Source organism: Helicoverpa zea, chromosome 21, assembly GCF_022581195.2.
Source record: "Helicoverpa zea isolate HzStark_Cry1AcR chromosome 21, ilHelZeax1.1, whole genome shotgun sequence".
Classification (NCBI taxonomy): Eukaryota; Metazoa; Arthropoda; class Insecta; order Lepidoptera; family Noctuidae; genus Helicoverpa; species Helicoverpa zea.
Window position 1 is genome coordinate 3,950,076 of NC_061472.1, and position 21,436 is coordinate 3,971,511.

Consider the following 21,436-nt stretch of genomic DNA (forward strand, 5'->3'; position numbering starts at 1 on the left):
CCCGTACAAGGCCATACTCTTGAGTATGCCGGCGTATAGACGACGGCATTGGTCGCCGGGCCTCCCGATGTTCGGGAGGAGCCATGAGAGGGCGCCCGCGGTCTTCATTAAGCGCGTCGACAACCCGCTGAAGTGGGCGCTGAAGTGCCACCTGCTGTCGAGGACTATGCCCAGATATTTCATCTGGGGCTGCACCCCAATGCGGACTCCCTCCACATGGATATGAGCGTCGGGCGGTTGGTGTTGCCGAGGCCCGTGGAAAAACACAGATACAGTCAGCCGAATAAGAGTTTTAGAAGTCGGTAGTTGGAGACTGGAAATTGTGTGCTCATGGGCTTTTCGGAGTAAGTTGTAAAACTAGACAAATAGGGGTTATTTCCAATCTTTCATATAGATAAAAATATAGGCATTGTAGATAATTCAAAAATATTTATTTACAGCTAATATTATATCTCTTGACATGTCGACATCAGCTCATAATCTCTGGGAACCAATTATAAACACAAAGTTTCGAAACATCCCGGCAATTACATGAAAAATTACCAGCTATCCCGCAATCTTAATCGATAAATTCTCGATTCTACGGTCATAGGTGAACATAAACTTAATACCGAGTGGAAACATCCTGTATCGATAACGCAATCAACGCACCTCTAGAAACACTTGTATACCAAGACGAATCCTGGCCGAAGAGACCCAAAAAAAGTAAAAAAAAATGTCTATGCCTCACAGAAAGGAATGCAATGACGCGCTCTGCTTCAAATCTGAACGCACCGAGACTAAAATTTGAAATTGGAATTGCCACCATGTTAAAAATTGTTTTCTTTTTTAAGAATTCGATTATAACCTTTTTTGTTTTAACCCGAAGATTATTATCGAGAGTGAAACAATGCTATGTTTTTAACACGCTTATATTAGCTTCACTTGTAACTATGTATGTAACTAAGAAAATTGGAATCTTAATATGACCCACTTCCCGGTCTTCGATTACGATGAAATTTTGCACACACTGAGTTCTAATGACAATACATGACCAGCGTGTTTTTTAGTTTTTTTAACTATTATTTTTATAGTTCCGCAAATACTAACGCATTTAATTTCAACCAAAGCTATTTCATAACAGAAAACTTACGCCCATTTTAATTTACAGAATACAGTAGTACATAACAGTACAAACAATAAAGTAGAACAGTTCCTTTTTGCATTCAATAAAAAATCTGTAATTATTTGCAAGAACCGTTTAACAATAACATGACCAATCAATCTAGTTAGCAGTTACGAAAACAATCAGTCGATAATTATTAGCCAAGCTACTTTCACGACTCAAAGCTTCCATACCACCTATTACGAACATTCACTGTACCTACACTCACTGACTTAAGTTTTTTTTTTTTTTTGTAAATACAATTTGCATATGTCAGATTTTATTGTTAAAAATGTAGGTTGAAAATAGCGGATGTTATGTAAGCGTAAAAGTTATGGTGCGTTATGGAAATAACTTGTGAGTAATAACACTTGAAAGTGTTAAAACATTGTTATTTATGAGAATAGAACAGAGATAATACGATATGCCCATACCATAGAGCATGTTTAGTTTTATTTCGGAAAAAGTAGATATATGAGGTGGTTAAATAGGTCGATGCTACTCGAAATTTTATTGTCTTGGTAAGATTAACATAGAAATGTAAAAAGAAGTAACAGAACAGTCTTCATTGACTAACCAACCATCCTAATATTTACTGCGATAGGATCAACATTTCACCCACCCTATCTACAAACCATTAGTACCAACCAAACGAAAACAAACAACTGTAACCAAAGACACAAACAGACTCTCATTAAGTCACGTGTCAAACGTAATCAAGTCATCAACTTAAATAAATAAAAGAATAAACCTATTGTCTACCCACGGGTACAAAAGAAAACTCCATATTATATCCGTTCTATGGAGAACAAAAGTACTAGCGGAGGTGCCATAACGGAAAATCTCCTAAGAAAGTAGCGCGACACAATGCGGGTGTGCGGATGACGAGGAACGTTAACTACTATCTTCGCCCTTATACCCCTTCTTTAGACGGTACCAGTTTTTGACGTTGACAGATGTCTCAAAGAACCCGAACGCCTCGTTAGTTCAGTCGTAACTGATCCTTTTGGACATGACCTCCGAACGTATTTGACCTAGATGAAGGCGCCAGAGCTGCCTGCATTATGGCATATCCGCTCATCTTTCCTTACTCTGTGATTTCATCCAACATAAAGTAATAGAAAGCTCTCATTTGTCTTTGTACGAAGAACCGCTCGCGATCACCCACTACTTGGGCCACGCTTAACTACTTAATTACACACAAACATCGATTAATGTTATAATGAACCAATTTAATGGTGAATTCATTTTCAATTAGTTTGTTAATGGATGCAATTATTTGATCATTAAGAGTTAAACGTTACATGTATTTGGCTGTTTTACTTTCGATTTAGAACCGAGAGTACTTTATTAGTAGTACATTTTTTTTATCCGAAAGGATTGTTTATATTTACTAAGTCCACGTTATATTATCATCTAGGTCTGGTATCGATGTTGAATTATAAGTTCCAATTTGTTGACATGTTATACAGTCTGGTTACCATGGCAACATACCAGAATAACCAATATAAACAAAACATTGATAGTGTAGAGGTAGTGTCGATCGCTTACATAAGAAATGTTATACCAGTTAGTCATCTTAATTACTCGAAATTGCTATTATTTAAGTTTTTTAACGAACTGCACGAAATTGAATGATTTTGGATTATAAAACTTTATCGTTTCTAACAGATTGATATCAATTTTTCGGCACCAACAAGTTAACTTACAAGTTCTGGCTGCTAAGTTCGATTGCAAAGAAAAAAAAATTCTTTCAAGTTGCAAGTAAGGAGAATTGTTTTCAATTTTTTTTCGGTGTCTACAAAAATAAAATGCAAAGATTATGCACAGTCATAGATAACCAACATCTTAAGTTGAACAGTTTCACAGCATATAAATAAAAAGCTTTCTACGATTTTCCTCACTGATTTCCCCGGACCTCCCACGCTTGTCATAAAGTCATAATATAACGGACGCCATTAAATTGTTACCACATGGACTCGGTTACATTATAGTGGCGTTTTGACCCCAGAAACAGAAAGGGCTCTATTGCCAATGTTTTACTAGGTGTACGAAATATTGTTATCCGAACTTAAACTGGGTGAATATGAATTTAAATAAAGCATGTTTATTCAAATAAATAAGTAAATAAATTTTGTTTGTAACGCATTTTAAAGGCTTACGGATACGTGGATATTGGAAATGAAGTAGACAGTTCCCTCAGGTGCAGACAGGTACTTCATAATTTTAGAACTCTACAGAAATTTTTAAGCGTTTCATTTTACAAAAACCGTTTTTCTACCTTTACCTTGACCATTGAGCCAAGGTCTAGAGATCCAAAGATAGAAACTTGTGTGGTTGCGAACTACTTTTATCCCTTTCGAAGTGGCGTCGTTGTCTAACAAAAGATTCCATTGTAAGGTCTAATGATTTTTATAGGAACAACCCAATAGCTGTATATTAGCCGGAAACAATTCATGAGCTACATCAGGAAGTTTAGAAGGTCTGAAACCAGTGAAATTGATTTCCAAAAAGGGGGCTAACTAAATAAGACGCACACTGACTCAACTTTGTGCGATCTACCAATTAATACTTCAGTACAGCTTAAATACAAATACCTCAGTTCAGTGCCCTAACGAAGGCCTCTACAACAGTAAAAACAGTTCATTTCCCGCCCCAACAACTTGATTAACACCATCACGAATAGAACCTAAATGAATACTCCCCTATCCATTCCTCGGCCTACTTAAAGGGCACACTGAAAACTTATAGTCGACCGATAGTTTGTGGGCTCCTAAATCGGTATGCAGAAGAATGCTTGGTAGTACCTACGCACATTTGAATGATCATGTAGCGATTTAACCGGTATAAGACCGACTGATAACTTTGATTGGATTCAAAATTTCCTTTAAAAAATTGCCAACTATCGAGTCAACTGTCGGGCGACGTTTTTGTCTGCAGTGTGTGGGTACTCTAGGGCTACGTTTAGCGTGTCGTACACGATTTAAGGCTTAATAGGCCACGACATTAAGAATCCGGTTAAATCTGGTATTCCGGTTAGTGGGCGGCACTGTTGATTAATTGCTAACAGCCTGATTTCAACCTAGAAGTTGAACCCTGTTAAGTTCGGAACAATGACATTTAATGAGCTTTTGTTTCTGTTTCAAACTTAATGATGTCAAAGGGCATTGTGTTTTGGACATCGTTTTCTGAAAATATTGTAAATAGTCCTACATTACCTACAGAGTAAGTATTTTTCCCTTATTTACTTATAAAGATCCATATTTAAGAGCTTTATTACAACTAGTAACTTTAATTCCCAAAGGCATTCTAATTGTGTTTTCTAATTAAATCAATATTATCACATCAGGTGCATCCCCTGCATAATTAAAAAAATTAACGTTATACCAACAGAGGAACCAATATTTCACGCTAAAAGTCTATCCCTGCATCTTCATCCAAACATTCTCCGTACAAAACGCCGGCAGCATAACATAACAAAAAGTACCCAATCAAAAGTTATGTAAACATTCATTGAATCCATTCAAAACATAGGAAAGATGATCATATACAATTTATCTTACCTTACATAACTCTGTCCAATTTAAACTGATGAACATTCATACCGAAGAAGAAAGAAATTATTTTTGACCAACTATGGAACCGCATCCTACGTAAGTACGTTCTATTTGAACTTTCTTTTGAATGGCTGAGCAGATTGCAAATGAAAACTGACGAATATGATAAATACACAGTGATATATTATGTGTGTGTGTCGTTAACTAGCTGTAGCTTTGACAAACATTATGGTTGACAGAAATAATTATTAACAAACCAATCTACAGTAAATAATGTTATTAGAAAAAGAGATTTTTTCAATGAAAACTTAAAAGGTACAATTAGTTTATTCTACTTAACCTGCACTCGTAAAAAACACGTTTACTCAAATTCCAATTTGTCATGGGAGTGACACAATACGAACGTGCTTAATGCCGTAATATTGATATAACTTTGGTATGAACATATCTGTGACCGAATTAAGACGAAGTTCAACAAAAATAAAGGCGTCTCTGTAGCTTTTATCTGTTTGTCCAATTAAATAGCTAAATCTATAGATTTGCGGTCGTTGCTCCCTGCGGCAAGGCAACCAACTGTTTATTAGCTCAAAAACATGAGATACAAACACTTTTCTTTTCGTCAGTTCATGTCAACACTGAGAGCGAAAGTGTACTGGCAATATTTATTATTTACTTGTACAATACAAACTTTTTTTTCTCCTTAATAAATGCACTGACAAACGATATTGAACCTTAAACACATCCAGTTAAAGAATAGATTAGGTTGCTTTTAAGTGTATCTTGTATGAAAATAGTTTCTGCTATAAAGTTGGAAGCCCTTCCGAACACGCCCTAATAAAATTCGAAGGGTGAGCTACCCTACACGTCTTACCGGGAAATTATGAAATATGGATACAGTTTTACTGCGATTAGCCCTACAACAACTGAAAACACGCAAGCTTTTAAAAATTCAATGTGGTTTAAGTAGCCTAATCGTGCCCCGGTTTTACCCGCCTTTTTAAATGGTCGCTATGGGGTACTCACTTAGAGTTCTTTATGACTGTTCTTTAAGGTGTACCTTGTAAGGTACAGATGGACATTAGCTTAAAAACTTCTGATTTGAGAAAAAGTACAAACGAATTCCACTTTTTCCATTAACAATTTCTCCTATTAAAAGTTAAGTACGAAACCTGTCCTGATTACAAACGCATTGGTGACGCATAATTTAAGCCCATCAAGTTAGCTATTTGCACGAGTGCTATAGACGTCTATAGCACTCGTGGTAAGAATAGATGGGAGTTCGATACCCAGGAATAGAAATATCGTTGCACAGACGTGAGCCTTAAATAAATAATTAAACGAGGTCTGCTTTATAGAAATGCGAAGATTATGTATGTATTGTGCGTTAAGGCGTAGACATTGAATTAATTAAACTTAGGACTTTATGTGCAGTGAAGGAATGCTGGTTATTTCTTAATGCAGTGTGTTGTGCATTTTAATTTTGGTGATGTTAGAGAGTTTGGGAATTCGTTGTTATGCAGTTAAAATCTCTACGTAGTGTAATCTTGGAAGTGCTTGCATTAAGAGACAAAATGTATCAAATAAACACTAAAAAACATTGAAAATAAAGTTCAAAAGCTTAGGAAAACATGCCATTCTTAATAAGGCTGAAGTGCATAAACCAGTTTAATCTTCATATCTTGAAAATCCTCAGGAATCTCTAAATTGTTGTAAGGAAGAATGTGTTGTAAAATAAACATTGGCTTATCATAATCTGAGTTAAGACAACATCCTGCTATGTAATGTCTCTTTAAGATTGATTACAACTTGGGAAACACGTGTTAATCTTGATTATAATGACAAAACTGTATTCTTCACTTTATCCTAAGTAAAATTGTATTCTTATCGAGTGAACTGCACTTTTAATAACCTAACAAGCCTTGTAGTTAGAGTTCTCCCAGATCTGCCTGATGGCCTCTGATGTTGTATTTGAAAAATTACTACTACTGAATAGCATTCGGGTATTTCCCAGTCAAACCAAATCAAATCAAAAGTCATTTATTCAAATTAGGCTGCAAAACAGCACTTTTCGAACGTCAGAAATTTACAAAAGACAGCCCCCAAAACGCCCACCCTTCACCATTTCCTATGTGTTTTTGAAGGGAAGAAGAAGTGGCGCAACAAGCTCCCCAGCAAGAAGCAGTCAAAGGGTACCTAAAAACCACCTCGTAATATTTTACAAACTTTAAAAAAATGTATTCAAACGTTCTTCCGCCAACACTCTGCTTTGTTGGCCTTTCAGGACCTATTTTTAACTATGTGAATAAGCAATTTATAGCCTGTAGTTAAACAGAACTCCATCTATGAATATTAATGTCTACAGCCAAAAATCTGAGTTCCCTGAGTCACGTTCTATTCGGCAAGGATTCGCGTGACGAACATGAAACACGCGACGACAGCTGTCGAATTGTAAATTAAGCTGTTATGGTGTCGGACTAAGAATGGATTTTTTATGGTAATGTTCGCGAATACCCGGAATATGGTGATAACAATGAGACATTAATAAAGATTCCAATGAACTCCTGAGTGAGAAAAAAACTAAGCTCTGTCTGTTTGTGTCTGTGACAATTTGTAGACGCTTATCTTTGAGGTTCCAAGTAATGGCACATAGTTTGTTACATTATTACTAAAACAGCTCCGAATACAACTGATATTATACAAAAACAGTGCTACATAACATGTCGTCTACATAGAACAGGGACCCTGAAATCTTTCTCACTAAGCTCCGATCTGTCGAAGTTAAAACAGTATTGAAAAAAAAATAGCACCGTTATGACAAGCCAATAACTTTATTCAAAGGACTTCACCCATTCAAAATAACAATAAATTCGCCTTTGATTTTAAGTCAGATAAAGATGTCGAATACAAAAGGTGCACAAGGCCTCACTCACTCTTTTCTTTGAACAAGTCGTCGTAATTAAAGAGTCATTTGAATAAATTCAAAAGATTTACGCAATAGGTGTACCTCCATACAATTCGTGTCATATTCAAACAATACGCGGTATTATTATATATTACACTGAAAATTGCGTAAGAGATGACCACAATATCTTGGAACACGGGTCAACTTGGAACTAAAATATGTTCTCAATTTAAACTATTTCTGGTTGTTTGAGCCATTACGATCGACCAAGTTATGTTGGGCACCCCGTAAAAAGTTTATGCGTTAACAAACCATGAAGGTTTATTGCGTATATTGAAATTCCCATAAGAGTTTCTGATTATTCACAGCCAGTGTTTCATTACTGTAACATAGAAAAGCTATTCATATCTAAGTATTTTTCATTTAGTTAACCTATTTTAAGTTTCAGCAAAACAAGGTATTGATTTGAGAAAAAAAATGATATTTTTCTCAAGAAATTAGTATGTCGTTGGAAAAATGGCATTTTCTTATGTCTAATCTAATTACATTATGGGAATTTTCATAACAGCATACAAAAAATACAGTTTTATTGGTCAAATAATCGCACGTACCGACAATGGGTTCGTCATGCGTACGAAATTCATTCCCATTTATATTCAGTCGTCAGCGTCTTGTCGTAATAACCGGCAATTTTTTTCCATGGGAGGTGCTATGTTTGGACCATAACGAGAATAATTACGTGTTGGTGTGGTATATAGAAAATATCTTGTTCAGATAGAAGCTCAGATTTCAAACGCAATGACAAACGTTGTAGAGTTAAGAATTGTTACCTGCCTGCTCTTACAGTAGGTGTTAAAAGTGTGTACAATCTCCAGTATTCTTGCGTCTACGTACATGACCAGACACATGAAAAAGGTACTGTTAACACACACAGAAAACACATGTAGTTGCTGTTAATCTCATCCAAAATGTAACTAAAACTCAGCGTATGTGACCAACCTCCTATGACTATCAAAACAAAGACTTACGAAACAAGTCTCATAGTAGATGAACACTGTTACAATTTTCATAGAGAGTATGAAGCAAACAATCTTAGAGACTCATAAAGTGCACTTCATTTTACATTACCACCCGGCTAGTTAAACAAACATTTGACTAACAGTGAAAACGCGATGTGGTGGGTCAGACTAGCTCATATCACTAAATGGATAGATGCAGAAGATTCATATACTCTCTATGTACCTATAGGAGATAACATAGAATTGCCAAATGAAAATGACTAAAAATTATCAACCTTATGGCCTTCTTCATCTAAATGTTTATGTTTTGCGCTGATTCTATATGTATAAACAATGACCACATAATATCCTGATTCGTTTTAGCGAAAGAATGTAATCCTCTACCAGGAAATTACTAGCACACGTACAAGTACAATACCTGCAATATTTCATTGTAATCTAAAAGAACCATATACTTATGTACTGTAGTAGTGTAAGTCAAAATTGAAGACCCTTGAAAATGAAATTAGCCTAGAAACTAATATTTGTTTAAGTTTGACCGCACAGACCGAACAAATAACTCTTATCTAGCCTTGTTTAAAGTGGTTTTTCTGTATCTCCTCGATCATAATAGAATGAATCACCACTGACCGCGGTTTCGCAACGGCCAGCTGATGACAACATTATGAGCCTGAGATATTACGAACATAGCTCACTTTGGCGCCTTACTCGATTTATATTGTGGTAAACGCCAGTTTAGACTCAATTTCTTTTGTATCTCTTCCTATTTTATATTCATGAGGAAAGTGGAGCAGTGCTGGATAGATATAACAATGGTTTTAGCTCTCGTTAGATGGTTTTAGATCTTGAAGAAATTAAATTAAGTAATTAAAACTCTTTATTTGGTAGAAAAAGCTTTAGTTTATGCAGAAATTGGTTCGGCAGTTACGGTTAGCATAATACTGAATTTGCATATCGTAAATATTATTTATAAAAGAATACAAACAGACATAATAAAAATAACTAACAAATTTAACATTTAAAAAGAATTTGGGAACGGTGTTGAAATGTTTCAACAACAGAGTTGCAGAATTCAAGGTCTTGATCTTGACTGCAAATTGTAATAAAGTGGGCGCGATTAATTGTTCTGTTCTTTAGTAAATAAATAAAAGTTTTTATCAAAAAGATATGGAGTAGAAACTGTATAACTGTATATAGAAATGGAATGTAGTAACATCTCTTAAATTAGAAGTTTAAACTCTACACTTGACGATCATTGTTCAATTTGATTTAGTGGTACATAATTCGTTTTCCCCCAATCTCTATATTACATTTCAAGTCAAAAACTTTGCCTCTAAATTCATCCATTCGCAGTCTGATATTTATTTTGTTTTGCTTATACATTTTGACTCTCATGAAATCAGTAGTGCCAAAGTTAGCTCCCAACTTCGTAGCGTCCAAGATAGATGACGATAACTGTACATGTATAAACCACAAGTGACCGTCGGTACAAAAGATGGCCGACTCCAAATAGCAGCAAGGCGTGATGACAGACGCGAAAACAAAAGACACCCGATACTCAGTAAGCAGAGACGACCCGTCAGAAGATTTCTAGAGCGAATAGCGATACGAACGCGAAAAGAAACAACACTTTTTTATAATTAAACGGGTGGAATATGATATGTTTAACTGAAGGCAATGCAAGAAATAGTCTACTAGTATAATGAAGTGAGCTACTGGGCCTAAGAATCAATAAGCTTCGGCTCAAGTCAAATATTACTTTCGTTTGGTAGTAATATGAATGCAAGGACTAACCTACACAATAATTCTCTCATATCAAAACCAGGTGCAGAGCCAATAAAGTTTTCAACACCCCCCACTCAACATAATAGAAAAACTGTTTACTACTGCAGCATTGTTACAATTGCAACCTAAACTAGGTCATTAGGACAAAATGGCGGCCTTCACACGGCAATCCCGGCAAGATTTAAAAACCACATGTTCCATTTTCAAAAACAGTTTTGCACCAATAAGGTTCTTCTTGAACCATAAACATAGTTTTTTAAACTCAGTCATTGTTCTCTTTCGCATAGCATAGTTTATAAGTTCAACCTATTGTAACGGCGCTCCTACTATATAAATTGACCGAAGAATCTGGGTTTCCGGAGATGACGTCAGCCTATCCTAGTCATACGTTGGACGCCTACATGTGAAGCTTAGTATGCCATGCGTTTTATTGTCAACCCCGTTGGTATTTGGGTCTTATGATCTCTAGAATTATACCCACGACTTGCAATATTAAATTCCATAAACGCCTTTGAACACTTCAGCTATGTTTTATGTGGTAAAGCTATTTGAAGTGAGTTTGCGGTCTTGGTTCGTCAAATTAAATGTAAGAAGCGAGACTTTAAATTACAGGTTTACTTTCAGAAATGTTACGAAACAAAAACATCCAAGTTTAAACATGAACAAAAATAATGGTAATGTCAGTGAAACGGACCGTAAACACGATGCACCGTTTTCTCAAATAACGTTTACTATCGTACAATCGATGACCGTTTTGAAACCGTAACAATGTCCATACGTTGTTTGCCTACTTATTGAACAGTGAACAGTGCCGTTACAGAAGTAAGCAGAATGATAATGAGTGTTAAAAATTCAAAAGAACGTAACTTCTGTTGTGTCATTTCATGCGTGGATCCGAACGCGTTTCGCCATTTTTGTTTTCCCGCGAATATTGCAGTCGATGTGTTCGGATTCCAAATTCTAATAATAATTCTTTGAATGGCTTTATGTACCAATCTGTATTTCGGTAGAGTTTAAACGTGCTAAGTAGAACAAAACATTCAACTAACTTAATCATATTCCTTTATGAGTGGTCAGAGTAGATGTACGCCAAACATTGCACAGCCTTTAAGCCTCAAGGCTTTTAGCCTTATAAAAGTTTCTTCAACAATTACTCTACCCACGTTTTTCCCTTTAACAACTACCTATAACTTAATTCACAGACAAGAGAAACAAAGCAAAAACAAAGGTGTTAATTCAGGAAGCAATTCTATCCAATGACAAAGACGTTATAGAGTACCGTGGCTTGTGATCTAATTTCACATTGTAATGCAGTTCAATTTTCACACGATTCCGTGAAACGCCGCGATGCGAAAAATTAGGTATGTGTCACGGTGTGGCTTGAATGCTGAGAAAGTATTGCACATGTCAAGCACAATGCACTAATATAATGACTTTATACCCGTATCGTTATAAGAAACCGGATAGAAGACGAATTATACGATAGTCATCTTTTATGTTGCGCAAAAAGTCTGAAGAGCAAAAAGTTTGAATGAAGAAAATTGGGTTACCGGGCTTCTTGGCGTTGGTGTCACTGCACTATGAAGATAACATGCAGACGTAGGTATTTACGTGAACAAGGTTGTTGCAGGAAATAAAAAATAAGAGTCTGTCTCACAAACCAGTGTTCCGTTTTCAAATTCAAATATAGAAGAAACAAATGAAGATATTATCTGGTTTTTAAAATCTTCTACAAAATTACTCTTGATTTATTACAGACACGATCACAATGGAATACAATGAGTTGTTTGCAGTTTTTTGAACGAGACTTACAAGGTCTTCAGTATAAAAAAGATCTAGTTACTAAAAAGCAACGCTAATGGGTCGTATTTTAAGGTAAACCTAACATACTACTTTATAAAACATTTATAACCTCTTTTTTAAATAAACCTGTAAGTAACATTACGACATAGCAGATTAAAAAAGAATTTCAAATGTCTAATTGCTTCCTCTTAATTAGGCGTTACCTACTGCGTATCGCATCCAATCAATGCCTCGATATTTAGAGCACGTTCGATTTTTAAATGAAGAAACTAATCGAGCGGCTACTCGATTAGTTACTCGAATGAGTCTAGCTCGCTATTTCTCTAGCATATCGATTACCTAACGAGTCGGTTGCATCTTGGTTACCTCACCGGCTTCGAAGGTCATTCGCAGTATGTCGCTACAATAAGCCTTAGTACGTGCTTTTCAGGCTGTTCTGTGGTCTTAAAATTATTGATGACTCTATAAAACTTTCTTTAACGCAACTTACAAGAACTCCGGTCGAAGAATCATTGCCATCAGCAAAGAGTTGCAAAAGGTCAACATAAGTCGCAATTACCTGAAACAAAAAAGTATTATATTAAAAAATTAAACGAAAATATTAGTACACATCGCTTAAGACTAAACAAATAATTACGAGTAAATACCAGAACAAAGCAGTACCAAAAACAATAAATGTCGAAATCATAGACAATAACATAAAGCACGCCGTTGTCTATGTCTTCCTTCAGGCTAAACTAGCTTCCGCTACTTTCTAATAAACGGCCACATATAATAGCCAACATTTATCATTAGTCTTAACAATACAATACGTAATTAGTGCCCCTGTTTTTAGTTTTACGACCAACCATTTGACGATTACTTAAACAAATGTTTGATCTGGATTTGAAGATAATTTAAGAGCGCGTGGGTTGTCTATGGTAAATACGAGTAACTGTTCTGTTTTCCAATCATGTGGTTCTATGTGTTTTTGCTTGTCCGAAGTTCGTCACTAGTAACTTAACGACTGTCAAATTGTATGAATGAAAGACTATAATAATGGGTATGCATCGTCAAGTCAAATTGCTAACTTTATTTGATAGATTTTGTCGAGTTTGAGTATCAACATCCGTTTGACCACAAGTAAGCCAAGTTTACGATGGTCATTTGTTATTTATAGTTTGCTTTCTTTTCCTTATTCATGTGTTGGAGAAATTCTGCAGTTTGCATAGTTAAGGCTGATGGGTGTTTTACTACACCTACCATACCTTGCACTCGTTTGGTTTTATCATAAAACCTAATCTGCTTTATTCCCTTATGTGTTTAAGAAGATAAATGGACTACAAAATACAGATAAATCATCCCTTTTCGTAAAATAACCGAAAATTTCGTTAAACAAACAGACCGAACCTGTTTTCTCGTCTGAATTATTTAACAACTGCTCAAAGCAATCAATCGTACAACTGCCGTTTCCGGATGCGTCCAGCCCATAAAGTAAATAACCACTAGAGAGCGCACTCGCCAATTTCTTCTAAGAACACGACTCACCACTGCGGGCCGGGGGACGCGACAAAATCCGCGGCTACTATTGGTCAGTTCAAGGTCGAGTTGCATGAGTACGCTCAGCAAGGGATTGCTCTCTTTCAATTATAAAATATCGATAAAATGTATTTCATCGTAGTAATAAATATTCAATAAAAATCGTATAAGAATACTTAATAAAAATCAGTCTATTACAAAAAAGAACTCCGTACAAGAAAATTATTGATTCTTAAAATGTATTAATTTAGTATAAGTTTTTCGAATTAATGTTTTAGGGTCCTGATTGTTTTTGGTAAAAAACGATAATCGAGCGCCTACATATTTACTTGTTGGGGACCAATTTTCCCCATTGATCGTACACATATATCCACTTCTCTTTTATTGCTGGAATCTTCAAAAATCTTCTTTCGATTACATTAAAGGTTAACGTCGCTAATGGTCAGTTAATTAACTCATTAGCCAAAATGAAACATATTTTTTAATTAATGTAAATGTACTATTATCGATATCCACTTTATCCTTAAAGGTAACAAGGCCCAAATTTCATCGATAGGAATACAAATGGCAAGAAAGAGATGGACATATTAGAATTTCTTAATGAAAGAAAGGGACTTTCCCAAAAGACATCAACGAGCGTGAGCGCGGTTCACCAACCACCAATTTAAATAGACCCCTGTGGTATTTCGTAATATAATTAAATCAAAGCCAAATTTTGGTATTGATACTTGCCAATGCCATCCTTTTTGTAACTAGATGTCCTGAATTGTTTCCCGCACCATTTCATCGCGCATGTAGGCATTTTTTTATTTTTTACTAAATAAAATCCTCAATAATTTAGCGTGTTCGCAGGTCATAGACTTGGTTGCTACTAAAGGATCGTACTGATCGTAGACTTATAGTACGCGCAAAATCGCTAACGTTTGGCGAGCGTCGGGGCACTGTATGCGCAGTCAAGTGGTTTTATAGTCTTTGGTCCAGCCCAAACAAAAATACCCTTTGTCTTCGTTCCGCTAAAATGTTTGCACAAGAAACAAGTTTGGGCCACATAAAATGGATTCCAACCAGTTTTTAAACTCCTTGGTACCAAAAAGGCAATATTAAAAGAGATTGACCACCAACAACCGAACGAGAACGAATGTAGATAATAATTTGTTCTTATTTCAAAAGTTGTCTTCGAAGGCCAGTGTCAATGGTTCCGAATTTGAATATTTGGCGGTTATTTTCAAACCCCACGTGCAATATCAAATATGGTGACTGTTGCTGACTCACACTTCCGCGAAACGAATAGATTAGAGAACATTATAAACAATAACTATGGCTTATTGAGTGTCGGTACACGATATACGTCGAAGCAAGGTTTTCTTGTTCATTATACCACGTTGAAAAATGCACGCGAATCATTGTTGTTGCCATGGTATTAGCATATCACAGTAGCGTAAATTCTTTATTTATTTTTTCATACTATCGCGTTACATTAATTTAATCTATTGTACGAACTATTTGAACAAAGGCAGCCTTAACGTACGCGACCTTTGGGTGTTGCAAACGAAAAATCTTGATCTTATAAAATTGCGTAAGGTTATTAATGATACTTAGTTTAGTATTTATGATTGAGGAATAAAATCGTATCGTCATAATAAAGATCTTACAGGGAGATTTGTTGATTCTTATTTACGGTAAATAATATGCAGACTGGAGGTCATGTTATTGTACTTTTTAAGGCCGGAGAAGGTGAAATCTACACTTTACTAAAAAGCGAAGGAGCATATTGTTTGGTGAAACACGAAGAACTATTGATGATCCATAAAAACCTTACCGTTTTGTACAGATCATTGGACGTCTGCATCTTGGCTACTTTCATGCGGGAAATTGCAGGCAATAGCCAGTAGGTAAATGCATTTAATCAACATATGAATCGATAGTTAAAATTAGCAGAAATTGAGTTCAGAGAATGAATTTACAGTCAGCCGGTTAGCATTCTGCATGAAACGCGTATATCGTGATGTCTCGGACCAGATGTTGCAATATACTGTTACTTTCTTACAAAATGTCCCATACAAACTGTTTTCACGTGTATGTTTATGTACTTGAGTATGAGCCAGGGAATTTTTTATTCTCTTGCATAGTATAGATTTGCAGTTTACCTTTCAGTTGCATTGTATCATTTATCAGCCTACTGTTATTATTTAATAGAATGTTTGTGAACATGTTACTTGTTAAAAAGAGTGTCTATGGAGTTTCTTACCGGCTCTTCTCCATGAGACCAACTTTTTGGAACCGTACAACTAGTGTGACTTTTCATAGGAGCCTGCAAAGGCCTATCTATACTAATATTATAAAGCTGAAGAGTTTGTTTGTTTGTTTGTTTGAACGCGCTAATCTCAGGAACTACTGGTCCGATTTGAAAATTTCTTTCAGTGTTAGATAGCCCATTTATCGAGAAAGGCTATAGGCTACTTTTTATCCGGGTACGGGAAGTAGTTCCCACGGGATGCGGGTGAAACCACTGGCAGAAGCTAGTTAGAAATAAAAACATTTGACTTTGACTCGATCACTACTGAGCGCTCTAATGAGCTTACGCATACAAAGATATATGTGTTGTGCATGAACATTAATTTATCTACACATGGAAGAATAATATGTTCATTATCTTTTAGGCAGAATTTAAATGCCTTTTTATTATACGTATTTAGTGCAATAAGATTTCAAAACAAAAACAATCATACTTTAATTTGTGCATTACAGTTCCGGCAACTGTAATTGCATCCACATTGAATTGCATCGTTTGTCTGAGAGATCAAGAGTCCGTTTTCTGCAAGGTCGCGTTTCCGCAATTTTAATTAACAGCAATAATTAGTAACGTTTCAACGTTGGATGTATTTGTGGGAGTTAGTTATTGAAAAGCTGTAGTAACCTGTTCAATATTTCTTGGAGAGGAAATAAGGCAGTCTCCAGAGTACCATTTGTTTAAAAAACCGGTTTAAATCGGTTCATCGTTAAAAAAATAATGAACAAACTCATATTCTTTTGTTTTTATATTCCTATTAATTGGGAAATATTTCCGTAATTGGAAAATATGATTGCATAGGTACTCTTTAATTTCTCAAGCATTGTCGACTTTCGGAGAATATTCATAAGGTCAATATCACAGTAAAAGTATGCCACTCTTATTTGATCATAAATTAATAATCTATGATTGATAAAGCTTAGTTGTTTGATTAATTGTTTTTTGATGGACGCATTAAAATTCGTTGGAAAACTGTTTTAATGGGAAATATCAGCAGTTTCTCTTATAATCCGGGTCAGTAGGCTTATACATGCTTTTTCTTAAACGTAGGTACTTTAGGAGGGCAGTAGTGTGGCAGTAGGCAAAAGGCAAGGTATTAATATATATCAGCCAATATCAAACATACTATCATAAACTTTAATTATTTCAATGATATGAAAATCCACACTCAATCAGAACTGTTCTTACATTAAAAATATTCAGTTAGGAACGGAAGCAAGCTAAATGTGTAACAAATGCAAAATTTTCGAAAGTATACCGCGATCTGCCTTCTCGTCTAGAGTAACTTTTAATTTCCTTTTACATGTCTTAAATTATTTGTTTATTGTAACTCACATCCTCATAATATTCGTTACTTTTATTTAATTTATTTGAAGCTGATAACGTCTAGTTTATAAGACAAATTGATTTCCGGTTTAGACTTTTTATATCTCATATTTGACACGATACCGAAATAAAAGCCAATGATGGTCTAGAACATTTTTGTATATATAAAGAAGGAAAGATTGTCATACGATTCTAATAAGTGGTTATCTAAAAACCTCAGTATATGAAGTGTCTTTATCTAAAACCCGTCAATTCGTCAGCCTAATTAACACTCGCACATTGGAAACTAGTCTCTTGATATTAATTATTACTGATGATGACATTAATTATTATTGATGATATTGATCAATGATCACAAGCTAAGTGGAGCTACTATACAATTATCTTAAGTAATATTTTCTATTTCCCGTCTGATAGACTGATATATTGATAGAATCAATAGTAAAGATATCATTCTCTGATAGACATGTATGGAACTAATTATCTACGCTACGAGAAATCCAAAATGTATTGGTGGTACACGGGAGCATGACGATGATAGATAAATAATAAATGCTCCAGCAATAAAGGGAAAGAACCTAGCTAAAAGTGTAAGGAAACATAACCAGTCTGTGTAAAAAAGTAGCAGCTAAGTTCGAACCTGACTCACAAATAACATATTATTCAATAAATTGCATTCAATAACACTTACATATTCCATGATTTCCAGTCAAGCGTGGGGAAGCCGTAGAAAATCGCAATATCGTACATAAAGTCAATGCTATATTTAGAAGCTAACCCCTTTAGTAGTGCGTAACCAACGCAACCGAGTATCTAATGGAAATAAAAAGCAATGTATTTGATATTAATAAAACAATGAAAGTTGATCATGGCACTCATTATTTTGATGATTTGGATACAAGTGAACATCAAGATTTTGAATTGGTGAGAGTATTTAATGTGAAAAAAGTAAGTAGATCCACGTAATTAAGCAGAAGATGAAATAGATTTAGGAGTAGGTATTGAGACAAAAACTGTACACTTGATGCTTTACCATATTAGCAAAATCCCCAAAACGAAAGACTACAAAGCATTGGTCTGTCGAAAGACAGTATAGAATGTTTTCAATTTATTAGAAGACGAGGAAGACTATCATCGTAACAATAGTCCTTTGCCACCTTAGGATATAATTGTCGAAATCGATCAGGCTATTGATTTCCTGGTCCCTACAATCATAGCAACCAAGTACTACAAATGCAAATGCATCATTATGCGACTGTAGAAATCGTGAGCAACAACAATAGATGATTACTTATAAGTGATTATGTTTTATATGGAGCTCACCTTTTAGAAACGGTTATATGCTGCTTGCTTAATGACAGGCATCTTATGATCTTTATCTTTAAATATGTAGGCATCATGTTTATCACCATTGACAGGTGATGCACGCCCACTTTAACATCGGAGTGGTTTTTCATTCATGTATTTATAAATGTGACTGATAGAGTGATGTAGCTGTTCAAATGCATTGCAGCAGTGCTCATTTCAGCAGCATTAGAAAATAAGAATCACAGGCTTGATAGCGTACCTGCAGTAACTATTAGCGTACCTGCAGTAACTATATCAGATACCTATCCAAAAGCAGATGTGTTAAAAGGATACCTTAAAATGGTTCAACCATCAAAGAGTGAACAAGAATCGATAAACTAAACAAAACATCCTAATACCTACTTACTATAAACAAAGCTTAACCCTAACCCGACCAGTTTATCGCAATCTATTAGCCAAACAAACTAAATCTAACCGCAGAACTATTTCAATTGAAGGGGACGGCAATAAACCCCGGGCTACACGAGTACACGGGTGAAAGTCCAAGTACTTACAATTATCACCTGTGAAGCAAGTCTGCAGGAATTGCCGCTCGTGTCCCCGGGCCTTATTGCTCAGTAATCTTGGACCAATCATATTAATTTTAGTTTGACACCTTTTCCTGTTATCATATAGTGTATGCGTCTAGTAGTGTCTGTAATTTAGTGCTCGCTATCACTTACGAAATTGCCTTCAGGTGCTAGATTTAAATTAATGTTTAGATCAGTTTGTAATTATTTTGTGTTGTAAACGTGTTATTTGTGAGATGTTTGTCGTTCTTCTGCTTAAGCATAAGATTATATAGTTATATAGTGGACCAACTCTTTCACATTCTTCACCAAAATAAGCCTTAAATCTGCATCTTCAGAGTTTTGTGTAACAAGGCATTTTGCAAACATTGTCTGTAGTTTGTAGTCTACGTTTAGCTTAATGATAGGTCAATGCATATTCTAAGGACCAATAAAGGCTGAATGTTCATCTCATTCATTATTTTAATGCATTAGACATGAAATTCTCATTACATTTTCTGTATTATTCGTCTCAGCTTAAATTATACTATGGCTTAAAGGATCAGATATCAATAGCGTCGTAAGTATAGGTTGAGATAAAAGCTACGTCCTACAGCCATGTATAGAATATCTGTAGCTTGTTGGAGCAATCGCTTCGAATAGCGATGCGACATGGCGATGACCCAGCGAGTTTACTAAGAAAATACAACACTAAACAGAATCGATACATGTCGTTCTGTTAAATGAAAATTCATTATGCTTTTCGAGCATTAAGATTAGCACTATTTTCTGATCACTGCTCATCCTCCGAACCTTTTCCCAATCATGTTGGGGTCGGCTTCCAGTCTAACCGGATTCAGCTGAGTACCAGTGCTTTACAAGAAGCGACTGCCTATCTGACCTCCTCAACCCAGTTACCCGGGCAACCCGATACCCCTTGGTTAGACTGGTGTCAGACTTACTGGCTTCTGACTACCCGTAACGACTGCCAAGGATGTTTAATGACAGCCGGAACCTACAGTTTAACGTGCCATCCGAAACACAGTCAATGGTGTCTAAGATATACTTAGAAAGTACATACAAACTTAGAAAAGTTGCATTGGTACTTGCCTGACCTGGGATCGAACCCGCGCCCTCATACTTGAGAGGTTGGTCTTTTACCCTCTAGGCCACCACGACTTTTTCTGATCACTGCTATTAGTTTTATATTCTTCTTGTCCGAATTCATGTAGTTTGAGATCGTCGTTGAAAATGTTTTTCTCTCTGCCTTCATATTAACACTGCAACTATGATACGTATGAATATCGGCTCTATTATTTACTTTTACCTCCCTCTATTAGTTACTTTAGTGAATTCGCAAGAGAACTATTGCATCTTTTGTGTTATAATAATTAATATTGTGTTGTTTTTATTATTACTACTATTTGTCTGTTTTTATGTTTAATTTTAAAGCCTTTATAATTTTTTATTGTATGTTCTATTTTGTGTTTAATTTTTATGTTTTGATGTTGTTGTGCATTGGCGTTATCTATATGTTTTCAGTTATTATTTTGTAGTATTGTGTCCCGTCTATCGTATTAGGTTAAGATAAATCTGTAATGGTAGATAGTGGTGTAAATAAATAAATAAATAAATCTTTTCTTTTTTACAACTTATTCATACTCTTCTTCTCTGCGTCGAAATATCCTTCACCCATCAAGTCTCTCAGACTCTCATCAATTGCCAAGTTGCCCCAAACAAATCGTGTCCACATTTACCACCCAAGCACGCTATACATATGGCTGGTTTCTTAGCACATTTATCCTTCTTTCTTAAAATGTACAGATATATCTCCAACAGGTGTTCAGAAACCAGCCAAGAATCTCCAACACTTACAACTACACAATACAAATTCCATCAATTTTCACTTACAATCTCACAGTTCGCTTAGCTATCAAACAGACGTATCTCGAGTGAGGTGTGACCCCGTCAACCTGTCGCTGCGATCTTTATTACTTTGCCAGTTAAAGTTCAGGCGGTTCCCTGCGCTTGCGCCGGCCGCTTGCGAAATAACTGCGGTATCTAGGAACACGCCTTTGGTCTTTAGATATGGTGGCGTTTGATTTTGTAAGTGAGTAATGAGGTTTTGTGTGAATTTTGGCTACTGATTAAAATATGGCAACTAGGTACATACTGCATACATGTTTAATGAGGGTCAAATTCGAGAAACTTTCTTTAATAAACAATTTGAATGTTA

At 35.6% G+C, this 21,436-nt stretch overlaps 1 protein-coding gene across 4 annotated transcripts in view; it reads right to left on the minus strand.

The window, feature by feature from the left end:
• The window catches only part of LOC124640558, a 289,989-nt gene that overhangs the window by 178,305 nt on the left and 90,248 nt on the right, over positions 1-21,436 (minus strand). Inside the window, exon 3 of one of the 4 annotated variants that reach the window (XM_047178357.1) lies at positions 12,701-12,769. The exons of the other annotated variants lie outside the window; for them this stretch is intronic. The gene's annotated coding sequence lies outside the window, so the exon portion shown is untranslated. The remainder of the gene's footprint in view (positions 1-12,700; positions 12,770-21,436) is intronic. 4 annotated transcript variants of the gene reach the window in all.